The 12,136-nt window shown below is 39.7% G+C and overlaps 1 protein-coding gene across 11 annotated transcripts in view; it reads right to left on the bottom strand.

Annotated features, from left to right (window-relative positions):
• ERBIN (erbb2 interacting protein) overlaps positions 1-12,136 on the bottom strand; it is a 121,094-nt gene that overhangs the window by 78,588 nt on the left and 30,370 nt on the right. For 10 of the 11 annotated variants that reach the window (XM_071580325.1, XM_071580327.1, XM_071580326.1 and 7 more), the window contains one exon: positions 1,858-1,914. The exons of the other annotated variant lie outside the window; for it this stretch is intronic. The gene's annotated coding sequence lies outside the window, so the exon portion shown is untranslated. The remainder of the gene's footprint in view (positions 1-1,857; positions 1,915-12,136) is intronic. 11 annotated transcript variants of the gene reach the window in all.

Genomic DNA, 12,136 nt, shown 5'->3' with positions numbered 1-12,136 from the left:
ACCTTCATGGAAAACACAAAAATCCCAAGTTCTTTTAAAAGCCCTGACACTGATATTTCAGTGCTTCAACACTGATGTTTACAAACAGCTGAAGAATTCCTTTACTTATGAAACTGATAAGGTTTGGGTTTAATGTTTCTCATTTTTAAGTTAATACATAGACAGGAACCTGAAACATTTATCCCAACAGGATACTGAAGTGCACTCCATCCCCCACAAACCATCATATTCCCTTTTTCTTAAATATGCAGTAGAAATAATCACAGCTACTGTGTGGCTAGTAATCACAGCTATTTGGTACAGCTAGCTATAACCAAGCTCCTTCAGAACTGCTTTGCTTTCAGAATCCACTAATTCCTACATTAAATAACTTTGTTTATTGTTGCAGTGAAAAAGATCCATGGAAATAAACAGGTGAAGTTCCTGACTTTCTAAACAAAGAAAGCAATGCAAATTAAATACACAGAGCAACCACACTAAGAGATACAAGAGATATACATCTGAAAGAGGTATAAAACTGAATTAAACTGCTTATGCTTCAGGTTTAGTCATTTGAGGGACTACATCTGGATCTACTCTGCAAGTAAATACTGTGTACCACGTACCATCCATATCCATCCAAGCAGAATGGAAGAGATAATGTTCTAACTCTTCCAGTTCTACCAACATTCAAAAGAGATGAACCAGCCCAGGGGATGTGAAGGGAAGAGGCACTGCTAGCCATTAGCCCATAGGAAGCAACAAGCCTTATGGAGCAGTAAGCACAGCTGAGGCAGAGCAGGAACAGCACGGTTTAGTAGCTCAGCAGAGAATGCCAAAGCACACAAAGCCTACAGCATTGTAGGCTACACAAAAGGCTGGAAAACACAAGCCTGTGCACATGCTTCTATTTACTTAAGCATATACTGTTTGTAGAAATGCAAAATAAAATATGCAGAAGATTTTGTATCCTTTAAACTAATATTTTATAGTCTCAAAATTACAGTCATTGAAGAGTCAATATTTATTAGCATTTCCACAATCTGAGCAGCACTATTAATAAAATCAGAGCAGATGGAAGCTGCTGTCATATGTTGTTGGGGTTTTTTTCTAGGGCAGGAGGAGGACTAGGCAATAATGATTCCTCCACAGGAATTCACAGAGAGGTTCTAAAGACAAAATATTCTATTGGGCATTCTTTTTATTCATGAAAAATACTTGCCTCTACAAATTCTTACAATGAGGCAAAAGAAACTTAGTGCCATCTGCACTGGCATCATTTAATAAAGAAAAAAGCTGATTCTGAACATGTGTTGCTTTTCCATAGAGCTTTGAACAGTAAATTGAACTTTGTCTTGTTAATACTTTTCATGTTCTTACATTTCCTCTCTAGCTAAGAAACTCTAACACACCAGTAAGTGAGAAATGATATGATGTGATGTATGTCAAGGCTTTAGGTCAGCAAACCAGAAGGAAAACTAATAGGCCCAACAAAAATTTTAAGCATTTTTTCAAGCATTTTTCATCCAACTTTTTAAAAAAATATGCTTATGCTTTCTAAGAACTAAAAAAATATTTTAAAATACACTATGGTAAGGTTTTCAAGCCAAAAAACAATGGACACTGAGCTTTAAAACAGAATTATTTTCCTCTTCCATATATTCCCCCTTCTATATATACACACAAATACAGATATAATTTATTTGGGTCTTCAACAGATACTCAGAACTAAAAAGATTGCCTTCAAAATAACATGAAAGATGATACAGAATATAATTCAAGTGCATTGAAGGGGACTATAACAAAATATTAATAAGAGGGTTTCTATTTTAATATATTGTGGTGTTGGTCCAGAGGAAAGAAAAATAATGTACTTACCACTGTGTTACTTTTTTCTCCCTGCTGCTTCTTCCCTGAGCTTTCAAAGTCAACATTCTGTTTAAGACAAAGGTATGAAAATTTTAGTCAATCCTATCACTACTAGATAAGAATAAACTGATATTCTGTTGTATTGGATATGAATTTTGCTTTCAGAGTTTTGTTTTTGTTAAAAAGAAAAGCTGTACATGTGTGTGAAGAGCCGCCTGACTATTGTAGGGTACTTGAAAGTCTTGCACATATACTTTTAAAGGAGATAATTATTTTGTGTACAAAACACTGCTTTTTATCCTACTTTTATTTTAAAGCACTGTGTCTACAAATTTCTTTCATTTTTACTCCTTTTATAATTACTGTATTAAAATAATAGATGTTACACATATTTTTCTTGTACACAATTCTGAAGAAAACTAAGAAAAATGTGTAAATAATTAATCAAACATGAAAAGAGCACACTTTTGTATTGTTAACTTCAGGAATTTTTTGGAAAGTTGGAACACGTTTTACAAGTCATAACAGATTTCTGACACTACTTCACCAAAGCAGGACAATTGTAAGCAAACAAAAACATCCAGTGCATTTGACTGATCACACTCAAAATTAGTGGCTGGACCTACGCAAAGGATAAATTTTGCCTCCAACAGAGAGAGAAGCAGAACATCTTCAGAGGAATTAACTGTCACTGTGGTCAGACAGATCATCCATCTGAGCACAAAGCCACACAGAACTGCTAAGAAGCTACGTTGAGCAGAGTATAATCTCTCAAATGTATAATACCTAGAAAATAATTTGAACTGTGGGGATCACAGGTAGGAGCTTCATTCAAAGTATTTACCTGTAAATGGAACTGTATTTCATTTCTTTCCAATGAAAGCAAAATCAGCCCACAAAAAAATCACCATAAATGTGTCTTTAAAAAAAAATCAAGAAATTTAAAATCAAATTGTTCCAGGAGGAATGAAAGTTCCTTGTTTTGGGGTAAGAAACAAGGAACAGTGTGACCACAGGACAACGAACTCCCACAGAAGTCAGAACTGTCACAGCAGGATTGCACTATAACCAACTTCTGCATATTACATGTCCTATTTCTCATTTAGGAGTCATTGGTGTCAGCTTCTGCATTCATACCAAATGGACTCTAATGCACTACACTGCATAAATCTATTCACTCAGTCTCAGTAGAAGGACATCCAGGACATGCAAATAGCAAGAGGAAAAAGCAATATAGATAAAGTAATTTTCAAGCCTTAAGCCTTTCAAGTTCCCCATGGAAAAAAAAATTCTATATTAGTTTAGCCAGCCTCAGAAATACAGAACAGCAGCACTCAAGACAATTAAAAAGATCAAGAAAGACAGCAAGAATCAAACTGGATTCTGAAACCTGGGCTCTTAGAAGAGAGTCTGTCAATCTGCCACAACACTTTGCTTCTACTGCAACACTATTTAATCTTTACAAAACCTATTTCAGAGGAACTGTACATAAATTCCCAAGAAGAAAAAAATGCAGGTCTGCAATAGCTCTGCTAGGATAAGTAGAATTGATCCAGAGAATAGGACAGTGTAGAGCTGGATCTGACAGAGTGGACAGTCAGGTGATTGTGTATCTGAAAGAAAAAGACCTAAGGTCAAGACTTCACAGGCAAAGCATTCAGAGTAGGAAAAATATCAAAGAAATAGCTAGTCCTATAATCATCTGAAAAACAATAAACAAAAAGGGATTAGTCTTGCATCATTTCCTGACACCTGTGCAGCTGCCTCAGTTGAAGTGCCCAGAAGAATAAAATCCAGTGGTAGGAAGTCATTGCCGTTTGAACTATTTGAGGGTTTCCAAACCAAGCAGAAGAAACTCCTCCAATCTCACACATCCAGAGGTGATAATACAGCAAGTGTGTGCATGGTGGGGAAGAACACACACCACCACTAGAATATTTCAAGTCATTCTGCTTTAGATTAAGCAGCTACACACTGAACAAAATCAGACAAAAGCAATGAACTCAGTGCAACTGATGTTACTGTAACGTCAGTTGAAACTGTGACATTGATGACACAAACCTCTATCAGAAGAGGACAACTAAGAATGTGCTGTAACTGCAACCACTGATCGGTCTCCAACAGCAGGAACCTCAAAGGTTTACACATATTCACGTCACCAGGTAATTTGCAGAAAAGCACAACAAACTCTCTAAGAAAATAGCCCAGGATATTCACAGAAGCCCAAAGTTAATCTTGCACCCGAACTGTAAAAGCCACACCTGCAGCCCCCCTTGCAGAAGCCTAGAAGATAAGGGCTAATGTGTTTGCCTCAAACACCAACAGCTTGATAGCCATGGAATCAACCAAGGACTCTTCGTAAGAACAGCCAAGGATTGTTGGCAATAACTCGCTGTGAGAAAAAACAAGATGTGGCTGGAGAAGGGACAGAGGTAGGACAGCACTTTTCTGGGACAAACATCCTTGTTCAAGTTCCTGGAATAAGCACAAAACCATACAGCACAGGCACAGAACTGAGGAGGACAAGAGGGCTTGGACTGGAGCGAGGGAATCAACACCACCAAAGACCCCTGAAGCCAGACCCATGTCCAGAAAGCTCTAGAAGAACACAGTGTGCAGAACCAATTTGCATAGGAAGTGTGACACTTATCTTCAGGGTGGGGAAAGCTTATTTATAAAAAGGTATCACCACTAAGCCCAGGTGCACGGGTACCCCCAGGACCCTGGACATCCCACCAGCTGGACAGATAGTGGAGCCAGGACTGGTGATCACTTCCTTTCCTTCCTTTTCTTTCCTTCCTTCATTCTTTCCTTCCTTCTCTCTCCCTCTCTGTTTCTCTCTTCCCCTTCACTCTACCCCCTTATTCAAAAGCCCCTGCCATGTGCTTACATAACAGGTCAGGGACTGATATTCCAATTTCCATGTCAAGTCTGTAATTTACTAATAAAACTTCATAAACTTCTGTGGACCATCTGACTTTTCTCATTCCTTTCAACCATGAGCATCTACAAATCTTGGGTGTTCCCTTCCCCTCAAGGGTGGGATGGACCTCAACTAGTTCAGATCACCACTTCACTACTTGTGTTGTAGAAGTGGTAATGGGTACTTTAGACGACTAGTGGTAAGTTACCCTCAAGGTAGAAATAGCTAATGAAATCTTACTTAACTGCACTCTAGCATATGATATCAACCACAGAGTACTGAGCCTTAATATCTCTCAGGTTCCGCTAACCAGAAAGGTACAACAGAAAAGCGCTAGTACACTCAGCTTAAAAGTATGGGGAGAGTACTTGGGAGAACTACCAAGTGTTCATCCAGTTCTTACTTTCTTAAGTATAACCCAACTGCTGCTAGAAAATGCTTGCCAGTTGGACTGCTGGTCTGCCTCTGCACAGCTGTTCCAATCACTGTACCCTGGGGGTTGCTCACATCCAACTGAGCAAGTATTTCTTGTTCCAACTACGTATTTCAGTTCCAACTTACCACTGGCTACAGCCAATGAAGGGTGGAAGCAAGAACAGACAGCCTGGGAGAAACAGAGAGAAATTGTGTGAGCAGACAGGGATCAGGTTAGGAAACCTAAAGCCCTGAAAACATTAAATCTGACCAGGGATATCAAAAGCAGTAAGGAAAGCTTCCCTAAGATGGCTTCTTTGCCATCTGGAGGAAGCTGGACAAACTTGAGAAGCAGGTCCATGTGAACCTTGTGGAATTCAACAAGGCCAAGTCCAAGGTGCTGCACTTGATACAATCCCAGACATGAGCACAGACTGAGAGAACAACTCACTAAGAGCAGCCCTGTTGAGAAGGACTGGGGGTTCTTGTGGATGAAAAGCTTAATATCAGCCAAGAGTGTGTATTTACAGCCCACAAAGTCAATGGCATCCTGAGTTGTACCCAGAGAAACAGGGCCAGCAGGTCAAGGGAGGTGATTCTGCCTCTCTTGTCTGCCCTTGTCACACGCCAACAGCAGTACTGCATCCAGCACAAGAAGAAATTCATTACTCTGAGAGTGACGAGGCACTGAAACTGGTTGCCCAGAGAAGCTGTGGATGCCCCGCCCTGGAAATGTTCAGGGGCACGATGGATGGGGCTCTGAACCACCTGAACTAGTGGCTGACAACCCAGTCCACAGAAGCGAGGTTGGCACTTGATGATATTTAAAGTCACTTCCAGCTCAAGCCTTTCTATAACTTCTATAGGTATGCAGGTGATAAAAAGAAGAGTAAAGAAAATGGGGGTCCTCTTTAGAGGAAATGTGAGACCTGGATACTTGGGACATTGAGAAGGCCAAGATATTAATGACTTTTTTGACTTAGTCTTCACCAGCAAGTTCTCCAGCCACACTGCCCAAGCTGCAGAAGGCAATTGCAGGGACTGGGAGAATGGAGAACCACCTGCTGCAGGCTCTAGATCAGGTTCCAGACTGTCTAAGGAACATGAAGATGACCAAGTCCATGAGACCTGATGAGTTACATCTGCAGGTCCTGCGGGAACTGCAAAAAGAAAGTACCTAAGCCACCATCTATCATACTTGAGAAGTGATGAAAGATCCCAGTGACTGGAAAAGGGACATAACCACCATTTTTAAGAAGGGAAAAAGATGCAGGAACTACAGGTCAGTCAGTCACACATCATGGCCAGCAAAATCATGCAGCAGATCCTTTCAGAGCCTTTGCTAAGACATACATAAAATAAGGAGATGATGCGTGGCAGCCAACACGGCTTCACAAGATGCAAATCACACCTGACAAATTTGGTAGACTTTGCAATGGGGTTATACATTTCAACTCAGATCTTCATCATTCTTCCAGTTACTTTTGGAGGGCTTTGAAAGGACATTGATGGTAACCAGAGCACTAGTGGCAAACTTTCACACAACAGATCAAGAAGTAGGTTATATTTCAGTACAATAAATGAAAATTACTAGCAACCATGCAGTTTTCATTTTCTTTAAGCTGTTTAAGGAAAAAAAAAGAGTGCAGGTAAACACCAACAAGCTTTTGATTTCAGGAAGGGTGGGAAATAAGTATCTTAGAACTCTTGCTTCAGAGACATTTCAGGCAACCTTCAGCCTATTACAACGACCCTCCATTTAAATACTGAAAAAGTAAAAACACCAAATTATTTCTTTAAATAATTCCAGAAGAGTATTGCAAAAACCAGATTATCTATGCTTGTCCTTAAACATCCACTCATATTCATTAAGAAAGTATGTTTAGCTAAAAAGACTTTAGATCAATGAAGATTATCCATACCAGAGACTTACATTAAGCAGAAATAAATCCCATACTGCACCACTAAAATCCATCTTGTAAACCAAGAACAATTTTAGCCATGGAAATCAGTTATATTTTTTCCTTTTGGAACTGGGATCAGGAAGAGGAGGGGTTCTTGAAGCTGACTGAGGAAGTGCAACTGTATGCACAATCAGTATCACTGTTCTCAGTGAAGCAGGGTTTGCCTGCACAAGGGTACCCATAATCAGATTTTTGTATTAAGTATCAGGGGAGTATATGCAGATGTGCATAATCATTTCATACACAATGATAAGAAGAAAGTTTTACTCTCAGTGGTTACTGGCAAGATTCTGATTCAATTACAACCTGCTACATTGGTGAGAAATGCAAGTCTTACAGTGAGCTGGACTGGAACAAACCAACATGATTTTGATTGAGGAAACAAAAGATAAACACAGCTGGGAAAAATATCTCTAGACAGTACACCTTTTGAAATTAAACAGATATTTTGCACTAAGTAGAAAGGTCTGCAGTCCATAGACAGTTAATCTTGAATTCCCAGATTGTGTAACAGGGAGGAGTGAGACGGGAGGACCAGGGAGACACAAAGGATTCAGAGACCATTCTCAAAAAAGCATGAACCTTGCTTTTCCTGGAAGCAGATGCTGCCACCATGTCTCACTGTTTCTTGTGACTTTGGTGTCTGAATCAAAGCCAGACATTCAGAGTGAAGCAAAGAAACAATGGATTATCTCATTGACAAAAAATCTGACAAGTTTCAGGAGCAGCACTATCTTTCTGCTGAGCTCGGGTGGGCAAATCTAAAACGTTAACAATGAAACATTACCTTAAGTGGCATGAGACTGACCCATTTGAGGATTTATTAGCTCCTAGTACCACTGTAGTCACAGCTGCTGACAACCTTTAATGCAGGAAAAGGACAGCTGATGGCGTGTTCTAAGCAAGCAAACAAAGATCCACATTTGCTTCCAGCACGCCCCAAAATAACCTGTTGGTATATACTGCAGAGGACATGCAGTTGAAAAGTGTTCTGCCAAGGGATAAAGGTATGCCTATCAACATACAGAACGAAAAAGGCACTTTGCGATAGGTACCTGGACTGGCTAACTTGTATTTTAATATTAAGAGTTACATTGTTCTGCCAAATTATGTACAGTTCTACTAGAGACATTTTTAATTATCTGAAAACTGAATGGAATGCCTGGAGTGTGACATTCACCTTGTTTATTACTTACAATACAATAATAGCACTTTTGCACAAGACAGTTAAGGAAACAATCATATTATCTGCACATAATCAGATAAATGAGATCTGATGGATTTTGTGGTTGATTAGTTTCCCGTGGGGAAGCTCGGTAAAGAAGAGTTCCCAAGGTGTAAATGAAGACTTCACTTCAATTTTTTTAAAGAAGGCATTTCCAAATTACTTATCTCACCTGTGTGGGTATAACTTCAAAACCTCTCACTGTCTAAGCATTCTGAGAGAAGTGTGGGTTTGCATCAAAATAGACATACCCAGACTTAGAAGAGCTTCCTGGGGTTCACAACTCTATTCTATAGTAGCGCAACTAGTGCAGAAACGACAAGTATGTCTGCATTTGATCTCACCAGTGAAAAACTGCTATAATGCACATGCACCAGATAGGAGGAGTTTTGGAATGCAAACTGTAAGGAATCATTTATGAATCAAGATGCCTGTTCCCCAAAGCATAAACCTCCGCACATACGTTCTGAAAGTCATTCTACAATAAGAACAAAATACCATGTTGTTATTAAGCATGAACAGTTTATCTACAATATCATCAGAAGGCCTACCTGATGCAGGTAAGAACCCTATTGTCACTTTTAATTACCTTTAAACCCCATATTCTCCATAAAAGCAGTAAGATACTTGGGAAAACCGAGTATAATAGTGCTCTGTTTAGAACTCATGGTGTAATGGAGAGCACTCTGGACTCTGAGTCCCAAGGACCTGAGTTTGAGTCTCAGTGGGGACCGTTCCCTGGCAGTTCAAAGCCTCCCTGCCATCCCATCCCGTCACATCTCGGATGCTCAGCAGGGTCAGACCCGGTTAGTACCGGGTGCTGTGACAGTCCCGAGGACTTCACTGTCACTGTCCAAGCTCACTCGGCTGTGGCAGATGAACCTCAGGACTTAAACGGTGGGGCCAGTTCTGCACACGCTGTGCCTCACCTAAAACATCCACTGTGCAGGCTGGAAGGGCACACCCACGTGGGGAGAGCCCGATCCAAATCTGCATTCACAAAGTTTGGCCATACATCCATTTAGACCTGCAGAATGATGGAGGTTTATAGGGGCCTCTCCAGCACATGTGGTCCAACCCACCAACACCATTACCACATCAAGGTAATTAAATGCATTAACATTAAATGTAACAAAGTCAAACCTTCTTAAGGTCAATGTCAGTTTGTACAACAGGAAGCAGATCAGTCAGTTCATTTGGAAACATTTCCAGGGGAAAGAGTTGAGACACTGGATTTTTTGTGAACCATGGAGATACACGTTTCTGTGCCTCCACCCTAGCAAAATTGTCTAGTCAATGTAATTATTCTTAGGTATTCATTTTCCAAGTGAAATAAAGCAACTGAATAATCACACATTGATTCAATCATTCATGAACTTATAATATACAATGCTCCATCTCACATGAAAACAAAGGTATCAGTAAAATTGCTTTACAGAACTAAGGTGGATTATATCAATACACTTAGAGAAGATAACATACATTCATACATAACATACATTTACCAAAGTAGATTCAGTGCTCACAGACTTGCACGTCATCAAATTCTATAAATGAAGATTGTTTTCCAGAATGGTAAATGTGAGGGTAATTAAATTGTTACGATGTTTTGCTGCTAATCATTCTGCTTAAGGCTTTGCTGGTATTTACTGCCTTTGTTACTGTGATGTCATTGCATTAGCTCAAATACCCAGAAACCAAGCCAGGAATGAAAGCATAGAAAATAAAAGTCACAGCACTGATTTTCTATTCCCAACTTAACACTATAAATTAAGAATTTTAGGAAGGCTTTAAAATACTAATATTCCTGGCATCCTTACATGTTGTATCTATTTAATACACACCTTTTAAAACACATAACTAACAGGTTTAGTGATGTCTTTTTATGACGACTTGATTCTTGTCTTTAAAGTACACAATACAGCAGTGCTTGAACATTTAATAAAAGACAAGAAACAAAACAAGCACAACAGGAGTCTATCCTAGGTCTTTGATCACTTACCTGGGCCTCACGGACCATTCTTGGGGACCACCACACATACACCTTTCAGAGCAGCAACTCTGTACCCCATGCACTGCACAGTCACAATTCTTTACCAAGTTATTTTTCTCTAAGTGGCACTCGTGCTAACTCACTGAAAGTGAGTAGCGGTGCCAGATTACCCACTGAGGTCTGGTTAACCCTGAGGAAGCTTTATTATCAATGGTAACACAGAGTATCAAACTTGATTCAATCTACAAATTGAAAGTAAAAAAAACAACCCATCCTTTGTAAGTTATGACAACTTTCAGCCAAGCTTTAGCCATTACTAAGATTTCCACTGCTACCACAGAACTGACAACAACTTTTGGAAGAATTGGAAAGTAGTTATGTCACATCAGGAGGCCAATTAGCACCACAAGCAATGTGATAGGAGCACTCAGGATGAGAAGAGAAAACTACAAATACAAGAGAAAACTATTTGGATCTGGTGCATGCCCCCTTTGCTCCTGTGTGACTGCCTTCCTTTTCACTCTTTTCCCCCCATTCCCTAGTTTCTCATCAGCTCATGGATGCTAGACAGTGACGACTCCAAAAGGTCAGAACTCTTTCAGTCCTATTATTGTTAGCCCCAGCAAATGTGCTCAGACTTCAGACTTTTCTCACAGCAGCATGAGAGAGACTGATGATGAGAAAATGGAGGAATGTGGAAAATTCAAAAAACAAACTACTAAAAGAATAAGAATACTTGAGACAGAATATGCCAACAGAATTAGTAGCAAGATTTTGAACTAAAAGCAAGAAACTGAGTTATATACACACACACTAAACAATGGAATGTACACTACTGTTTCTAGTCCCTACTGCATTCGTCAGATAAACCCTTTCACCTCCTCTACTTCATCACGCCCACATCCTTTATTAGATATTGAAATAGTTTAGGAAGGGACATATCTAATTTTATTTGTGCAGTACTTCAGAAATACAGCACCACGTCTTACAAGGACCATGGGCATATACAAAACACTGGTGGCAGCCAACACCCACCCTTCTGTGTGCAAGGAGGGCTTGTCCAAACACTGCGTTTAGGTGATGACTCACTGACAGATAATATGTTGACTACTGAAAACAGAAGGAAAACAGAAGTTATCTAGATACTGAAGTTGGTATGACTGCCAAGCATGAGAGAAAGCACAGGGAATGAGAACCTTTGGCAACGATTTTGGGCACAATATTTAACTGCATTCTGAATTCTCCAATAGCATGTGAAACAAATCAAATCCTGGGATGAATCATGCATTTGAATGACCCCAAGACTGACATAGATTGTGCATTCCTGTCCTGAAAACACAAAGGCCCTAAGGTTCAAGTCCTCTTGGAAAACATTTAGGTATAGGCTTCCAACACCTCAGATAAACGATCTATTTCTTACACACCAATAATAAGACTAAAAAAGGTGATATTATTTCTCTCTGTTTAAAACCCAGGCAGGCAGACATACTCTCAATATACCTGCTGTCCAACACTTTGTCAGTTATGCTACAGCTTTGGGAGCCACAGCACAAAACTGGACCCCAGAGCTGTTTCAGACCATCAAAATACAGAAGGCTTTGACAAAGTTCAGTCTACAAATTTTGCCAATTCTGTGAATGTTTGTGACCTAAATGTATGAACTAGCTATTGGCTAGTCCAAGAGATTCTGCAGCTCAGTTTAAGCTGTTAATCAGCTGAGGGTTTACATTTGAATTTATCAAACTATGCATATACTACAAAATTGTTAG

This window comes from Pithys albifrons, chromosome Z (genome assembly GCF_047495875.1).
Source record: "Pithys albifrons albifrons isolate INPA30051 chromosome Z, PitAlb_v1, whole genome shotgun sequence".
Taxonomy (NCBI): Eukaryota; Metazoa; Chordata; class Aves; order Passeriformes; family Thamnophilidae; genus Pithys; species Pithys albifrons.
The sequence above is the reverse complement of the archived record's forward strand: the minus strand, read 5'-3'. Positions and strand labels throughout refer to the sequence as shown.